A 15,070-nucleotide genomic window follows, 5' to 3' on the forward strand; every position below is an offset into this window, starting at 1 on the left:
TGCCAGTGCCCTGCTATGGTTTGAATATGTCATATCCCCCAAAAATCACGTGTTAGAAACTCAATCCCCATACAACAGTATTAAGAGATGGGATCTTTATGAGATTATTAGGCCATGAGGACTCTGCCCTCATGAATATATTAATGCTATTATCACAGGAGTGGATCCCTTATAGAAAGACCAGTTCAGCCTCCTTTTCTCTCCCCTGCCCTCTGCCTTTTGTCATGGAATGACGCAGCTAAAAGGCTTTTGACAGATACTGGCCCATTGATCTTGAACTTCCCAGTTCCAGAACTGTGAGCCAATAAATTTCTGTTCATTTTAAATTACCCAGTCTGTGGTATTCTGTTATAGGAGCACAAAACAGACTATGACATGCCATAAATACAACACACGTAGGAAAACACACATATCTAAAGATTTTATTATTATTATTATTATTATTATTATTTAGAGACAGGGTCTTGCTATGTTGCTCAGCCAAGTCTCAAACTCCTGGCCTCAAGCAACCCTTTCACCTCAACTTCCCAAGTGGTGGGGATTACAGGTATAAGCCACTGTACCTAGCTCTATCTAAAGATTTTTTACTGAAGAGTATCAATCTGAAATAATCAAAAGGATCAGGATCCAGTTTTAAAGAGCTTATTCAAGAGAAGCTGAAGCCATTCCTGGATGCACCCCTTCAGAGAAATGAGTTTAGTGCTTCGAAGTCAAAAGCTAAATTTTTTCTTATATAGGAAAAAGACAAATTTAACAAGATTACAACATTTTCTATACAAAACTGATTTATGAGTTATAACAAATTAATTAGTTACAGTTTGTTTCCATGTAGCTTGTTTTCTTTTCCTTATAACTGGTTTTTCATTTCCTTTCCAATTTTAAAGAGTGTATTTAACATTCCATCTTAAGCCATATGATAGCCTAGAAATCTTTGTGTCAGAAAGGTAAGAGGGGGGTCAATGTATAATGAAAGTCTACAGTTAGAGGGAAGGGGGTCCTCCCTGGCACCCTTCAACCATTTACATTTTATGAAACAATGCATGTAAGGGAAAAGGCTTAATTTGTTATTAGACAAACAAAAGCTTATAGCTTATAGCTGCCTAGTTTACAGCCTGTCAATGACTCAGGCCCTGAAATTCTCATTCCTTTAAGGCTCAAAATAATTTAGCATTCCAATAGCTTAGACTTTGAATTACTTATTTCCACAAGAGGACACCTGTAGGCAGGTTTTCCACAAGCACTACCTGACCCTTTATTTATAACGCAACTCAAGAAGGCCCTGGCCTGGCACAGTGGCTCATGCCTGTAATCCCAGCACTTTAGGAGGCTGGGGAGAGCAGATTGCTTGAGCCCAGGTGTTCGAGACCAGCCTGGGAAATACAGGGAGACACTGTCTCTACAAAAATAAAAATAGAAATAAGCCAGGCATGGTGGCATGGGCCTGCAGTCTCAGCTACGTGGGAGGCTGAGGCAGGAGGATCACTTGAACCCAGGAGGTAGGGGTTGCAGTGAGCTGAGATCATGCCACTGCACTACAGTCTGGGCAACAGAGTGAGACCTTGTCTCCAAAAAAAAAAAAAATGGCTGGGCATGGCAGCTCACGCCTATAATTCCAGCACTTTAGGAGGCTGAGGTGGGCAAACTGCCTGAGGTCAAGAGTCTGAGACCAGCCTGGCCAACATAGTGAAACCCTGTCTCTACCAAAAATACAAAAATTAGCCAGGCATGGTGGCGCATGCCTGTAATCCCAGCTACTCAGGAGGCTGAGGCAGGAGAATCTCTTGAACCCAGGAGATGGAGGTTGCATTGAGCCGAGATCACACTAATGCACTCCAGCGTGAGACTCCATCTCAAAAAAAAAAAAAAAAAAAAGGAAGGCCCTAAGACAACAGGCTTCATGCCTCACATTTATAAAGAGTATCAAGTCCTCCAGACAGCTAAGTTTGCTAAGTTTGTGATGATACGAAAAATTAGGGAAAGATTTTCCTATTTTGTGAATCACTGAGGGAAGCTATGTGGTTAAGTACATAAGGAAAAAAACTAGACTATTTCTAGTTTCTGGAAGCGGCATTATCTGTAACCTTGTTTTGATCGTCTTAATAACAATCCTTTAAATGTTAATGTGAGAAGTGACTAATAAACAATTATTAAAAATGAGGCTTTAATTTGCCTTATTTGCATAACACTGATTGCTCCATTGGTTATCCCCTCTCCTGAATCACCAATCTGATTATTAGGCTATTCCCATAGACATGACTGTCCCCACAAATCCCTAGCTACCAGCCTGTTTCTTTTAAAGCAATTTTGTTGAGAGATCTATCTTCATATTTCATTTTCAAAGTCCAGTCTGGCTTCTACTGTCATCACTCCCCCAAAACTGTATAAAATTAGCAATATCAGGCTAGGAGTGGTGGCTCACGCCTGTAATCCCAGCACTTTGGGAAGCTGAGGCGGACAGATCATTTAAGCCCAGGAGTTCAAAACCAGCCTAGACAACATGGCAAAAACCCGTTGCTGCAAAAAATACAAAAAAATTAACTGGACATGGGGGTGTGCGCCTGTAGTCCCAGCTACCAAGGAGGCTGAGGTGGGAGGATCACTTGAGCCCGGGGAGGTTGAGGCTGCAGTGAGCTGTGATCATGCCACTACACTCCAGCCTGGGCAATAGAGCAAGGCCACGTCTTAATAAAAAGAAAAAAAAATCAGCAATATCTCTGTGCTGCCAATAAAAACTCCTGTCATCTTACTATTAATAGTTCCCTTAACAGCATTCAATTCAGATGCCAACTCCTTCCTAGAAACATTCTTCTCTTCCCTTGGCTTCTATGTTACTGTACTCTCCTGGTTTCTACATTGGCTATTCCTTCTTCTCTCTTGATCTCCAAGTGTTGTTCAGGGATCAGGAATCCCTCCAAGGCCTTCGTTATTTCTTTTTCATTTTTTTTATTTTTTATTTTTATTTTATTTTTATTTTATTTTTTTTGAGACGGAGTCTCGCTCTGTCACCCATGCTGGAGTGCAGTGGCGCGATCTTGGCTCACTGCAAGCTCCACCTCCCGGGTTCACGCCATTCTCTTGCCTCAGCCTCCCGAGTTGCTGGGACTACAGGCGCCCACCACCAAAGCGGGCTAATTTTTTGTATTTTTTAGTAGAGACGGGGTTTCACCGTGTTAGCCAGGATGGTCTCAATCTCCTGACCTCGAGATCCGCCCGCCTCGGCCTCCCAAAGTGCTGGGATTACAGGCGTGAGCCACTGCACCCAGCCTGCTTCTTTTTCTTTTTAGTTTTTTTCAAGTTTCAGATACTAATTAATCAATATAATCTCCAGTCCAATATATCAACATGATTTCATGCATTTAGAGGAGAAATATTTCCTGATTAAGTGGAAAATTGTGCAGATGGCTTCTGGAAGACCTTCATTCTAAAGCAGCTTTATAGGGAAACATTTAGAAATCTGGACCTTCTTTCCTCAGTATGCTGTAATCCACATTCACTGGGTAGAACTCGTATGGATCATTGGGACCAGTTTGTTTCAGGGTTCTGGGTTATGCTTTCCGTCTCAACTAACATCTGGATTGAACAATGCCAGACACAAGACACATAGTGCTGCTCCAGTACCTTCAGCTCCAATAAACACAAAGAGGGGATCAAGCTCAGATGCTTCTTAGTCTGACTGAGGATCTGGTGGAGCATGTTTGTAGCATTTGAAAGGAAAGAAACTCTTCATTTCTTTGTCAACATTCTTTAAGTGATTTCATTCATTTATATGACTTTAAAAGCTACCTATATTGGTGATAATCCTCGATTTCTTTCTTTAGTTCAGGTATCTCTTGAGCTACAGATTCAGTTACCCATCGAACTACACATTAGGCCGGGTGCGGTGGCTCACGCCTGTAATCCCTGCACTTGGGAGGCCAAGGCGGGCAGATCATGTGAAGCCAGAAGTTCAAGACCAGCCTGGCCAACATGGTGAAACCCTGACTCTACTGAAAATACAAAAATTAGCTGGGCATGATGGTGTGTACCTGTAGTCCCAGCTACTCAGGAGGCTGAGGCAGGAGAATGGCTTGAACCCAGGAGGCAGAGGTTGCAGTGAGCCAAGATCGTGCCACTTCACTCCAGCCTGGGCAACAGAGTGAGACTCTGTCTCAAAAAAAAAAAAAAAAAGAAAAAAAAAAGAAACTACACATTAAACATTTTCATTTGGATGTCTCAGACATTCCAAACTTAACATGGTCAAGAGGAATTTTAATTCCTCCAAACTTGTCCCTCCTTTCTGTCTTCAATACATTACATAGCACCAATAGCCTCCTAATTGGTCAAGACCAAAACTTAAACATCCTCCTTCATTCTTCCATTTCCTTCACTCCTAATGTTGAATTCATAAGGAAATCCAATAAATTCAATCTTCAAAATATTCTTTGAGTCCACTCTTCCTCATATCCACTACCACAGCTCTAGATCACACAGCACCATCACTCCCATTGCCTACTGAAACAGCCTCCTAAGTTGACTGCTACTCCTCTAAATACCTTCAATCCATTCCCCATCTAGCGGCTAACATGAATTGAAAATGTCAGATCTCTTGCCCCCTATGCTTAACTTTTCATTATTTCTTATTGCATCAAAATAAAATCTATCCTTCTTAAATGTGGACTACAAAATGCTGCATAATCTAACCCTAGCCAGTCTCTTCGGTCTCATCTTGTGCTCAAGCAATACACCTCTCTCTGCTTCCATAAATATGCCAATCTTTTCATTGACTGTTCTCCATTGTTTCCTCTCTTACAAACTCTTCCCACCCCAAATATATCCCATGACTAAATTATTTTTATGTTCAGGATTCAGCTTAAATAGCATGCCCTCAGTATAGTGCCCAGACTACCTCTTATTATTTATTATTATTATTATTTTAGGATGGGAACTCACTCTGTTGCCCAGGCTTGAGTGCAGTGGCATGATCAGTGCTCACTGAAGCCTCAACCTCTAGGACTCAAACAATCTCCCACCTCAGCCTCCCAAGTATCTGGGACAACAGACATGTGCCACCATTCCTGGCTACTGTTTTTTATCTTTTGTAGAGATGAGGTCTCCCTATGTTTCCTAGGCTGGTCTCAAACTCCTGGGCTCAAGCGATCCTCCCACCTCAGCCTCCCAAAGTGCTGGGATTATGGGCATGAGGCATGGTGCCCAGCCTTCTTCTTCTTCTTTCAATTGTTCTTCAAATTCTTTTTTGTTCTTAAATTCATGTTTATTAAAGTATAGTTACATATAAAGAAATTTGCCTTTTTTAGGTATACAATTCAATGAGTTCTGACAAACCTATATGGTCAAGTAAGTACCACCACAATAAAAATTTAGCATAGTCCATCACACCTAAAATTTCCCTCAGGTCCTTTCATATTCAATACTTCCCCCCTCTTGCAACAATTGATCTGATTTCTGCCAATGATTTTGCCTTTCCAGAATGTCATTGCGAAGATGAATTTTATGTGTGAACTTGACTAGGCCACAGGGTGCCCAGATATTTGGTCAAACACTATTCTGGGTATATCTGTGAGGGGGTTTCTGAATGAGATTAATATTTGCATTGGTAAACTGAGTAAAGACTACAAATTAGACTACCCTCCCTGATGTGGGTGGGTCTTGTCCAATCCACTGAATGCCTGAATAGATCAGAAAGGCCAAGTAAAGGGAACATCTCCCGCCTGACTGCCTTGAGCAAGGACATCAATCTTTTGCTTCCTTTGAACTTGAACTGAAACAATGGCTCTTCTTGGGTCTCAAGCCTGCTAGCTTTTGAACTGGAACTGACACCATTGGCTCTCCTGATTCTCAGGTCTTCAGACTTGCGCTGGAACTGTGCCACAGGTTCTCCCAAATCTCCACTTTGCCGACTGCATGTCTGGGAACTTCTCAGCATCCATAATCACATGATGTAACTCTTTACAATAAATCTATTTAGATAGATGGATGGGTGACTGGATAGATAGGTAGAAAGGTAGGTAAGTAGTTATATAGGCAGGCAGGCAGACAGACAGAGACAGAGATTAGATAGATAGATAGATAGATAGATAGATAGATAGATAGATAGAATAGATTGGATAGAATAGATGATAGATTATAGAATAGATAGAATAGATGGTAGATAGATAGATAGATAGATAGATAGATAGATTGCTCTTTCTTTCTTTATGTAGCTCCAAGTTTCTGACCTATATCATTTTTCTTTTCTCTGAGAAACTTTTAACATTTATTGTAAGGCAGATCTACTGGCAAAAAACTTCTTAAGTTTTTGTTTGTCTGAGAAAGTCTGTACTTCTCCTTCACCTCTGAAGAATCATTTCACAGGACACAGAATTCTAGGTTCGTAATTTTTTTCTCTCAACACTAAATTTCACTGACCTCCTTGCTTGCATGTTACTGAGGAGAAGTTGGGTATAATTTTTATCTTTTTTCCCCTGTAGGTAAGGTGTCTTTTTCCTCTGACTTTTTAAAGACTTTTAAAATATAGGACTTTAAAAATATGGTATTCCTAGGTGTCATGTTTTTTTTGTGGTGATGATTGTGGTTATTGTTGTCTTGACATTTATCCTGTGTGGTGTTCTCTGAGCTTCCTGAATCTGTGATTTGATATCTGACATTAATTTGCAAAAATTCTCAGTCATTATTGCTTCAAGTATTTCTTCTGTTGTTTTATTTATTTCTTCTCCTTCTGGTATTTTCTTTTTTACTTTTCTTTTTTGAGATGAAGTCTCACTCTGTTGCCCAGACTGGAGTGCAGTGGCATAATCTCAGCTCACTGCAACCTCTGCCTATGGATGTGAGCCACCACGCCTGGCCTCCTTCTGGTATTTTCTTTTCTATTTTTATTTTTATTATGATATGGAGTCTCACTGTGTTGCCCAGGCTGGAGTGCAGTGGCACAGTCTTGGCTCACTGCAACCTCCACCTCCCAGGCTCAAGCGATTCTCCTGCCTCAGCCTCCCGAGTAGCTGAGATTACAGGCACCCGCCACCACACCTGGCTAATTTTTGTATTTTTATTAGAGACAGGGTTTCACCATGTTGGCCAGGCTGGTCTCGAACTCCTGACATCAGGTGATCCACCCACCTTGGCCTCCCAAACTTCTGGGATTACAGGTGTGAGCCACTGTGCCTAGCCCTTGTGATATTTTCATTCCACTTATGTAATACTTCTTGTAGTTGTCCCATCATTCTTGGATTTTCTGTTGGGATTTTTTTTTTCAGTCTTTTTTTTCTTTTTGCTCTTCCATTTTGGAAGTTTCTATTGAGATACACTCAAGTTCAGAGATTGTTTTCTCAGCCATGTCCAATCTATTAATAGATCTATCAAAAGCATTCTTCATTTCTGCTGCAGTGTTTTTATTTCTGGCATTATGTTTATGCTTAGAATTTCCATCTCTCTGTTCACCCATTGCCCATCTGTTCTTGCAGGCTGTCTACTTTATTCACTAGAGTCTTTTGCATATGAATCAGTTGTTTTAAGTTCATCGTCTGACCATTTCAACATCCCTGTCATATATGAATCTGGTTCTGAGGATGGCTCTGTCTCTTAAAACTGTGGAGTTTTTGTTCTGTTTTGCCTTTTAGTCTGCCTTGTAGTTTTTTTTCTTGATACCTGAATGTGATGTACGTAAAAGGGGCTATAGTAAAAAGGCCTTTAGTAATGTGTGGGAAGATGTGTGGGAAGGAAAGGTATTTTATAGTCCTTTGATTAGGTCTCCGTCTTTTTTTTTAAGTCTTTTCATTTTTATTGCTCAAAAAAGTTTCTTTCTTTCCTTTTTTTTTTTTTTTTTTTTTGAGAAGGAGTCTCGCTCTGTCGCCCAGGCTGGAATGCAGGGCTCATTGCAACCTCTACCTCCCATGTTCCAGCGATTCTCCTGCCTCAGCCTCCCGAGTAGCGGAGATTACAGATGCATGCCACCATGCCCGGCTAATTTTTGTATTTTTAGTAGAGACAGGGTTTCACCATGTTGGTCAGGCTGGTCTCGAACTCCTGACCTCATGATCTGCCCGCCTCGGCCTCCCAAAGTGCTGGGATTACAGGTGTGAGCCACCACTCCCAGCAAAAGTTTCATTTTTTATTTAGCTTTTGACTCTGTGCTTGTGCCTTCAACACTTTCACAACAATTTTCTGCTCCTCGATAAGGAAAGCATGCTTGATCCTGTCATGAACACATTTAGCACAAATGGAACCACCATATTCCCTGCTGACATGTTGTTTTGTTTTGGACAATTTCATAAGAACTTTAGGTCTCACAGCACGAACCCCTCAAAGTCTGCCTGGGCACATGCCACATGCAGATTTTGGTGCTTTCCCAACCTTCTTGGTATAAAAGTAAACAATTCTATTACCCGGGGTTTGGGACAGCCTAGTTTTGTTAGAGGCTATATTGTAGGAAAGCCTACGATGGTATATCAAATGCTGGACCATTCTGAGTGCCTGTAAACAACATCAGCGAAAGAGGAAGAAGAAAGTCTTTGTGAGTTCAAAGGTCAAATAGGATTCAGTCTCAGTCTTTTAATGAGCCTGTGCCTCTGGACTGTGAACTTCACAAGTGCTTCTCAGTACCTCCCTCCCCACCATTGGGTGGAACAGGATAGCTAGAGCTGACTGGAGTTGGATATTTCTCTTCCCCCAATCAGTAAGACTCTGAAAAAACTTTACTAGATTAGGCTCTGGTAAAACAGTTTCTCTCAAGGGCAGGCCTTGTTAACAACAGAAAGCTCTGGCATATTTCAAAATGGTTCCTTGTCCCCTTCCCCTGCTGAAATCCCAAAGGGATTTTTGGCCAGTCTTTACTGTGAGAACCTGATTGAGTGCCTGGAGGCAAAACTCAGAGAAGTGTGGCGGTTGCCCTATGACTGGGTCCCCCTGGAGTTTTTATTTATTTGTTTTATTTTATTTTTTGAGATGGTGTCTCACTCTGTTGCCCAGGCTGGAGTGCAATGGTGTGATCTTGGCTCACTGCAACCTCTGCCTCCTGGGTTCAAGTGATTCTCATGCCTTAGTCTCCCAAGTAGCTGAAATTACAGGCGCATGCTACCACACCTGGCTAATTTTTGTATTTTTAGTAAAGATGGGGTTTTGCCATGTTGGCCAGGCTGGTCTCGAACTCCTGAATTCAGGTGATCTGCCTGTCTTAGGCTCCAAAGTGCTGGGATTACAGACATGAGCCACCACACCTGGCCCCCTTGGAGTTTTTAATCTCAAACTTGTCCACACTGAGCCTCCAGCTATTTGTCAAGCACAATTTAGATTTTCCTACCCTGGCACTAGTGCCCACGGAGGTTTTTGCTTCTGAGTTCCTGCTCCATTAAGTTGTAATTCTCTGTATTTGCCTGTCTCTTCAATTTTGGGAGTAGCATTTTGCCCTGTAACCTCACTTTTCTGAGAGATCCAAGAAGAGTTGTGTCTTCACTTTGTCCAGCATTTTCCTTATTGTCAAGATGGAATGGTGACTTCCAAGCTCCTTACATGGACCTTCGCTTCATTATTTTCTTGCTCATTTACTCCCTGACCAGAAGTTGGCTATAATTCTTATGTGTTTCTTTCTCTGTATATAATGTTTCTTTTTCCTCCAACTGTCTTTGAGAGATTAACTCTTATCTTTGGTTTCAGCAGTTTGACTTACAATGTGGAATTTCTGGAATTCTGGGACCTGTGAGTTACTGTTCTTCATTAGCTTTGGAAAATTCTTGGCCATTATCTCTACTGATCCATTTTTTCCTTTTTTTTTTTTGAGATGGAGTCTCACTCTATTGGCAGGCTGGAGTGCAGTGATGCGATCTCGGCTCACTGCAACCTCTGCCTCCCGGATTCAAGCAATTCTCCTGCCTCAGGCTCCTGAGTAGCTGGGACTACAGGTGCGTGCCACCACGCCTGGCTAATTTTTGTATTTTTAGTAGAGACGGGGTTTCACCATGTTGGCCAGGATGGTCTTGATCTCTTGACCTTGTGATCCGCCCGCCTCGGCCTCCCAAAGTGCTGGGATTACAGGCGTGAGCCACCGCGCCCGGCCTCTACTGATATTTCTTATCCCGCAGTCCATTTCTGTTTTCTCTTGGACTTTAATTACATATGGGTGTATGTCTTTTTTTGTACTTTGGTTTATTGTGCTTCACAGATATTGCATTGATTATATCTGTATGGTGATCTGTGATGAGTGATCCTTGATGTTACTATTGTTAACTGTTGGGGGATATCAACAATTCTGCCTATATAAGACAATGAGCTTAATCGATAAATGTAGTGTGTGCTGTGACTGGTCCATTGACCTGCCATCGTCCCCTCTCTCTCCCTCTCCTCAGGCCTTTCTGTTCCCTGAGACACAACAATATTGAAATTAGGCCAGTTAATAACCTACAATGACCTCTAAGTGTTCAAGTGAAAGGAAGAGTCACATGTCTTTCACTTTAAACAAAGGCTAGAAATGATTAAGCTTAGTAAGGAAGGCATGATAGGATGAAAGCCAGACATCTTGTACAAGTTAGCCAGGTTGTGAATGCAAAGGAAAAGCTCTTGAAGGAAATGAAAAGTGCTACTCCAGTGAATACATACATGATAATAAAGCAAAACAGCCTTACTGCTGATACTGAGAAAGTTTCATTTACCATTCTCAAAATCCTAGAGCTGAGAATTATGATCAGTTGCCACCACCTGTGCTCTACAACAAAGCCTGGATAACAGCACATCTCTTTACAGCCTCGCTCACTAAATATTTTAAGCCCAGTATTGAGAACCATTGTTCAGAAAAAAAGATTCTTTTCAAAATATCACTGCTCATTGACAATGTACCTGGTCAACCAAGAGCTGTGATAGAGATGTACAAGGAGATGAATGCTGTGTTTTCATGCCTGCTAACACAATATACAATCTGCAGCCCACGGATCAAAGAGTCATTTCAACTTTCAAGTCTTATTTCTTAAGAAATACATTTCATAAGGCTATAGCTGCCATAGATAGTGATTCCTCTCATGGATCCAGGCAAAGTCAATTGAAAACTTTCTGGAAAGGATTAACCATTCCAGATGCCAATTTGTGATTCATGGAAGGAGGTCAAAATGTCAACATTTTAATAGGAGTTTGGAAGAAGTTGATTCCAACCCTTGTGGATGACTTTGAGAGGTTCAGGACTTCAGTGGAGGAAGTCACTGCAGATGGGGTGGAAATAGCAAGAGAACTAGAATTAGAAGCAGAGCCTAAAGGTGTGACAGAATTATTGCAAATTCATGACAAAACTTTAACAGGATGAGGAGTTGCTTCTTATGGATGAACAAAGAAAGTGGTTTCTTGAGATGGAATCTACTGTTGAAGATACCGTAAGCATTGTTGAAATGGCAACAAAGGATTAGAATATTACATATACTTAGTTACTTAGCTGATAAAGTAGTGGCAGGATCTAAGAGGGTTGAATGTCTTTTTTTTTTTTTTGAGACGGAGTTTCACTTCTGTTGCCCAGACTGGAGTGCAATGGTGTGATCTCTGCTCACCGCAACCTCCGTCTCCCAGGTTCACATGATTCTCCTGCCTCAGTCTCCCGAGTAGCGGGGATTACAGGCATGTGCCACCATACCCAGCTAATTTTGTATTTTTAGTAGAGACAGGGTTTCTCCATGTTGGTCAGGCTGGTCTTGAACTCCCAACCTCAGGTGATCCGCCCACCTCGGCCTCCCAAAATGCTGGGATTGCAGGTGTGAGCCACCACACCTGGCTGTTGATGTCTTATTTTAAGAAATTGCCACAGCCATCATCAGTCAGCAGCCATCAACTCAAAGCAAGGTCCTCTACCAGCAAAAATACTGCTACTTGCTGAAGGGTCAGATGATTATTAGCATTTTGTTTTAATAAAGCATTTTTAAATTAAGATACGTATGTTGTTTTTCTTTAGACATAATGCTATTGCACACTTAATAGACTATGGTATAGTGTAAACATAACTTTCATATGCACTCGTTAACAAAAAAATTCATGTGGCTTGCTTTATTTGTTTTACGGCAGTGGTCTGGAGCCACACTGTAATATTTTCAAGGTTTGCCTGTACATCAGACTATTTGATCTTGTCCCACAGTTCTTGGATGCTCTGTCCTGTTTCCCCACCACTACTCTCTTTTGCTTTGTCTGTTTAGATACTTGCTATTGACCTCTTTTCAAGTTCATGAATTCTTCAGCTGTATCAAGTTTGAAGAAATCCTCTATCTCTGATATTGTAGACTTTTTTTTTTTTTTTTTTTTTGACACAGAGTCTTGCTCTGTTGCCCAGGCAGGAGTGCAGTGGCACGATCTCAGCTCACTGCAACCTCTGCCTTCCGAGTTCAAGCAATTCTCATGCCTCAGCCTCCCGAGTAGCTGGGATTATAGGTATGTGCTACCACGCCTGGCTAATTTTTTGTATTTCTAGTAGAGCTGGGGTTTCCCCATGTTAGACAGGCTGGTCTCAAACTCCTGGTCTCAAGTGATCTACCTGCCTCGGCCTCCCAAAGTGCTGGGCTTACAGGTGTGAACCATAGTGCCTGGCCAACCTTTTTATGTATATATATCTGGTGTTTCCATTTTGCCCTTTTACCCACTTCTCTGCTGAAATTCACTATCTGTTCGTTATTTCCCACCTTTTCCACCAGATATGTTAATATATTAACTGATTGTTATATAATCTGTTAATATATTAACAGAGGTTGCTAGTCCCAACCTCTGTTTCATTTCTGAATTGTATTCTGCTGGTTTTTGATTGAACGCCAGACTCGTGTATAACAGAAGGAATAAGGTAGATTGTGTTACACCTGGAAATGCACACACTTCTGTCAAACTGATATAGTTTAGATGTCTGTCCCTTCCAAATCTCATGTTGAAATGTGATTCTCAATGTTGGAAGCAGGGCCTGGTAAGAGGTGTTTGGGTCATGGGAGGGATCCCTCATGAGTGGATGTGCCCTCTTTGGGGTAATGAGTTCTTCATTAGTTCATGTGAAAGCTGGTTTTTTAAAAAGAGCTTGGGCCAGGCGCGGTGGCTCATGCCTATAATCCCAGCACTTTGGGAGGCCGAGGTGGGTGGATCACTTGAGGTTCATGTGAAAGCTGGTTTTTTAAAAAGAGCTTGGGCCAGGCGCGGTGGCTCATGCCTATAATCCCAGCACTTTGGGAGGCCGAGGTGGGTGGATCACTTGAGGTCAGGCGTTCGAGACCAGCCTGGCCAACATGGTGAAACCCCATCTCTACTAAAACTACAAAAATTAGCTAGGCTTGGTGGCGCATGCCTGTAATCCCAGCTACTCAAGAGGCTGAGGCAGGAGAATCGTTTGAACCCAGGAGGCAGAGGCTGCAGTAAGCTGAGATGGTGCCACTGCACTCCAGCCTGGGTGACAGACTGAGATGCTATCTCAGTAAATAAATAAATAAATAAATAAATAAATAAATAAATAAATAAATAAATAAAATAGATAAATAAATAAATAAAAAGAACTTGGCGTCTCTCTTGCTCCTGCTCTTGTCATGTGACACATCAGCTCCCCTTTCCTTCTGCCACAAGTAAAAGCTTCCTGAGGCCTAACCAGAAGCAAATGCTGGCACCATGTTTCTTGTATAATCTGCAGAACCATGAGCCAAAATAAACCTCTTGTCTATAAATTATCCAGCCTCAGGTATTCCTTTGTAGCAATGCAAAATGGACTAACACAGAGACCATTAGTTTGGAAATTGTGTCAATGTAGACACCAGTTTGTAGGGGTTTGGGTTGGATTAATGCTGTCACTATCTTCAGTATACTACAGGCTTCAAATTCTTCCAGTGGTTGACTGCTGTTACCTTATGCTTACAGTGCACCTGGAGTACAGGAGGACTTTTCTGAGTCCCACCCTCAATTTTCAGGGATCCCTGTATGCCTACACCACAGAGAGGATCTATATTTACACCCTTGCTGCTTCCTCAACAGACTGGTTTTTCCTTGTTACTTAGTGCTAGGCTTATAGCAGAGACAGGGTTTTTTTTTGTTCTTGGCTAGCCTCAGTCTTAGGCAGGCTTTGTGTGCCTGGCCTTCAGGGATGTGGCTTTCTCAACATTCCTGCACCATTTCTCAATAGTAGTCAAAATCTGTTTCAAATCTATTGTTGGTCTTGTGCAACAATTTCATGCCCATTCCCCACTGGGAGCAGACCTCTTTATGTTATCCATGTGGCTTCCTGGGCCCAGATTTTCTGCCTATCCTCCAAGGTCAATTTTTGCTTCTACTCTTCCAGCAGTAATATTGTTTTCCTGTGTCCTGAAGGCAGAATATTTCCTACCTCTCTCTCAAAAGCAGATGGGTTTTGTCTACATTCCTACCCCAGAGCAATGAATTTCTGCCTGGGCCCTAGGAATGATTGTTGTTCCTCCCTACAATAGCCTAAGGCTTTTGCATCATTCAAGAGAAGAGCTTGAAAGCAGGCAGAATTTCATGGCGGTCAACTACCTTCTGTTTGCTTAAACCACCTACTGAGACTTTCTGGTTCCACGCCCTGCTTCCAGTCTTTCTTAAGTCCTGGTGTAGGCCCTTGGGAAAGAACTTGTGAGTGTGTATGAAGTTCCCTTATTTCAGATTCTTGGCTATTCCAAACTGGTATGCTAGCCCACATGTACACTTTAGGAATTTCTTAAAATTTTTGCCAATATTTTACCTGTTTATATAAAGGCCATCTCTTTCTCTTGGGTTCTTCCTAAGGTTAAACAGTCAGTATGTCCCATCTCTCCTTGTAGGGCTTATCACTCTTTGGGATTTGGTTTGTTTGCCTTGTAATTTCAGTTCTTTGATATGTTCAAGAAAAAAAGCTTTAATTTTATAGATGACCCAGCCTTTTCTCCTTGTTAAAATGGGAATGACAGTCTCTTGAGGTTTTCCACATCTTCTTGAGAAGCAGAGCTCTGACTACCTCTACTAAAGTTAGTTGATTTTCTGTTACTCTCTTAAGTCAGTATCATTTCTATCACTGCACATATTAAAATTAGTAATTTTTTTACTTTGTCTCCTCCATTAGACTTTAATCCCATAAAAACATATACTACATTGCTTCATTGTT

At 41.6% G+C, this 15,070-nt stretch overlaps 2 pseudogenes; both read right to left on the minus strand.

Annotated features, from left to right (window-relative positions):
- Positions 1-506: 506 nt before the first annotated feature.
- LOC112437907 (cytochrome c oxidase subunit NDUFA4-like) lies at positions 507-3,693 on the minus strand (annotated as a pseudogene).
- A 1,621-nt stretch (positions 3,694-5,314) lies between these two features.
- LOC129397639 (large ribosomal subunit protein eL34-like) lies at positions 5,315-14,324 on the minus strand (annotated as a pseudogene).
- Between the last annotated feature and the right edge of the window lie 746 nt (positions 14,325-15,070).

This window comes from Pan paniscus, chromosome 1, assembly GCF_029289425.2.
Source record: "Pan paniscus chromosome 1, NHGRI_mPanPan1-v2.0_pri, whole genome shotgun sequence".
Classification (NCBI taxonomy): Eukaryota; Metazoa; Chordata; class Mammalia; order Primates; family Hominidae; genus Pan; species Pan paniscus.